Raw genomic sequence first — 3930 nt, forward strand, 5'->3', positions numbered from 1 at the left:
ATTTGGATGCAAAAATGAAGAGTGAAAGAGCAGAGCCAAGAGAGCTACATATACAGTTACAGTAATATTGTTCAAAGAATAACTGTGAACAATTAAACTATTCTGAGTATTAGAAATATTTAAACAAAAGACCTATGAAGGAAAATGTTATTCACCTCTAGAGAAGGAAATAAAAGTATGTATAGTATGGTTTTGCACACACATACACACACATATGCATTTTATTGTCATTGAATCATTTGTCATACTCAGCTCTTCATGAACCATTTTGGGGTTTTTTTGGCAAAGATGCTAAAGTAGTTTGTCATTTTCTTCTGCAACTCACTTTTTAAAGATGAGGACCTGAGGGGCAGCTAGGTGGCGCAGTGAATAGAGCACCAGCCCTGGAGTCAGGAGTACCTGAGTTCAAATCCGGCCTCAGACACTTAATAATTACCTAGCTATGTGGCCTTGGGTAAGCCACTTGACCCCATTGCCTTATTAAAAAAAAAAAAGATGAGGACCTCAGACAAACAGGGCTAAATAACTTGTCTGAGGTCCCACAACTAGGAATTATTTGAGGCCAGATTTGAACTCATGAAGATGTCTTCCTGATTCCAAACCAAGGGTTATATCCACTGTATCATCTAGCTGCTATGTGTGTGTGTGTGTGAAAAACACAAACAGGGAGAATCAGAATCAGAGACAGAGAGATAGTAGGCCTTTTCTGTTGCAGGGTGGGAAGGGTAGGAAACAGTTCAGAACTTAAAATGTTACAAAAATTAACTAGATTTTTAAAAATAAATAAGCATGGCTCAAAAGAAGATAATACGACATTTGCATAAGGCATTCCCCACTTTGCAGAGGTGGGAGGTATACAAATGTTGCACCATGCACATGTTTCATACTTTTTTTTCAATGTATGTCAGTTATTCTGGGATTTTCCTCCCTTTTTTCTTTAAAAATACAATAGATTAACTCTCTGGAAGGTAGAAGTCAGAGAGATTCTGGAGAAAACTAAGATGACATAAAAACAAAATGCAACAACAAAAACTTTTAAAAAAATGTATCACCTCCAACACTGACTTTCTACTTATATACCTGGTCCAGGTTATCTACTCTTCCCACAGTTTCCTTTAGCACCATATCTGCTTTCTCCCCCAGTAAATCTTTTTCTATGATGTCAAAGCAAAAATCCAACAGCTTCACTCATTAAAGAAAATAATAATTTGACAAAGTAATTTTGGCAAGCTTTTTCCTCTTTCCATTTTCATCTCCAGAGTGATCTGGCTGAGTTGGGCATTTCACTAACCTTCTTATAATCTTGTCTTTCCTTCTACCATGTATTACTATCTCATTAAATGATATCACTTAGAATCTTTATCTCTTCCCCTGTAAGATTTAACTAATAAGTTTGCATTCTAATGTTATTCAACAAGTGGTGCAACCTAGAGTGCTATAACTACTTTTGGAAGAGATCAAGTGTTTGCTGCCTTAGGCAATTTTTAAGTTCTTTTGATCTCCTCATTGTGGCAACCAATATTGATTAAGCTTCCTTAGGAAATGGTGATGGTATGCATCAATATCTGGTCTTTAGCTTTTTTAATGAGTCGTGTTGCCGTAGTTTAATTATATGACATATATTCACATTTTTATTCTTTTGTATAATTTGATATTGATTTTTATCTTTGCTGTAACAAGATGATGATCTGACTATGCATAGACAACCAATTCAGAAATGACTTTCACATTGGTGAGCAGTCATTTCCTGTCTGTTAAGGCATAATCAATTTTAATTTTTGTGATGCCATTTTACATTAGTCAAGTTTAACACCTTCCAACTCTCTCTAAAGAAAGTATTCATGATATATAGGTATAAACCTTCAACCTAGGCTATAAGACTTTGTCCACTTTTGTTTTTTATTCCATATCATAATTTTTCTCCATTTTCCCCTATGCCTATCTTTGGATTGAAGTTGACAAAAATTAAGATATATTTAAAATATATATGTGTGTATATAAATATATATACATATATTAGATATATTAATTTGCAGGGTCTTATCAAATTCTTCACAAAAATTCTCTATCTCTTCACTCTCTTCAATAGAGATTAACTATCATTTTTACCATGATCTTTTACAAATGTTTATCATGTGGGCAAATAGGTGGATAGAGCATCAGCCTAGAGTCAGGAGGACCTGAGTTCAAATGCAGTCTTAGACACTTAATAATTATCTAGCTGTGTGACCTTGGGCAAGTCACTTAACTCCTTTGCCTTGCAAATCCCCCCCAAAAAAAATGTATCAAGAGTACTATATGACCAAAAGTTTCAGGAAATTATGCTTCTGGTTACATTTGGACACACCATAAACTCAAACTCTATTATTCTTTTAATCCCTTCTCCAAGAAAGATCTCCAAGCCATCCTTTCATTTAGGTATAACTTTCCTTTGTCTTCTGGTTTCATTTTTAACTTACAAATGTTAATGTTGGTATGATTCACTGCCTCCAGTAATATGATCACTCATTGATTAACTAGGTATACATATATTTGGAATTCTTAGCACCCTATGTCTCCTTCACTACCACTCTTCCATAATCATTATAGAAGGGGTTCAGCCAATAGAATTAAAGATTATTTTACATTTGTCTTTTTCCCTTAGGTTTCCATTTGTCCCCAGTAGCCAGCCTACTGTTGATGATGTTACTGGAAGGCAGATTCAGTCTATCACCTAGACTACATTCTTTATGGTATAGTAGACCTAGCTAGAGTTTGAGAGCCATTGGCTTAAACTTCAGGAATAGTACTCCATGCCACAATGAAGCATTAAAATAGGACTTTGTGGGTATAAGATAAGAAAGACTAGGAGAAATTTCATCTTGGACTTAAAGGATCTGGGTTCAAGTTTTGGTTATGTTTCTTATTAGCTATGTAACCTTGAATAAGTAATTTCATCCATCTGAGCTTTGCTTTCTTAATCTTCAAAATGAGAACAGTATTTACACTATTTCACAGGGTGGTTGCGAGAATAGTTTGTAAATTGTAAAGTGCTATCAAAACATTGGCTATTACTACTGTCATTTTGTTTTTCTGATATTTTTCAATGAGGTTCAGATCAAAATGGTCCTGGAACCAGTCACTATCTTGCTTTAAGTCTAAATTGCTTAGGTCTATTTAGATTTGTCTATTTAGAGGGGGGTGGGGAAGGAAAAAAGGTATCAGCACACTAGTGACAGGAAGTTCTATTTCTCATATGAAACAATGGCATTACACAGGACTCAGTAATATAGCAAACATCAGTGCTTAAACATTCAACTTTTTAAAATTATCAATTTCTGCAGGAGCCCTAGGATAACTAGAGTATCCAAAAATGAAAGTACCAGGTGAAAAAATCTCTTCACAAATTAGAACCAATTTTACTCCAGCACAAGGTCTTCTATGTGAGTATACTTGGGGCTCAATATCCCAGAGGAAAACTGCCACATTGCACCACTCAGAGTACCCTGAAGGTTTACTATAACTTTCTCTAATATCATTGGCCTGAGGCTCCATTTCAGGTGTGTTCTTCCCTCCACTTCATCAACCAAAAGTAACTAATTCCCCAGTTTTACTTAACCAATTCATAGCAATTTGAATTTACAAAGTGATATTTAGTTTGAAGATACAGCAAAATTAGAAATATAAGCATCTCTCCCCCCAGCTCTTCAAGGACATTAACCAATTAACATATCACCAGTCCCATATCAAGCTCATATTCAAATATGACATCACCACTGAAAAGGTTTTTCATTTCGATTTTTACTAATCTGGAACCTAAAAGAGGTTGAAAAAAAACAGTCATCCCCTTTAGACATTGATGCTGGGTAGGCTTCAACCACTTGTGGAGACTATTCCCAGACTTCATGAGTCCCAGATAGTTTTCTCTCTGATCTTTCAAAACTCTCAAGG

The sequence above is a fragment of the Macrotis lagotis genome, chromosome 8, assembly GCF_037893015.1.
Source record: "Macrotis lagotis isolate mMagLag1 chromosome 8, bilby.v1.9.chrom.fasta, whole genome shotgun sequence".
Taxonomy (NCBI): domain Eukaryota; kingdom Metazoa; phylum Chordata; class Mammalia; order Peramelemorphia; family Peramelidae; genus Macrotis; species Macrotis lagotis.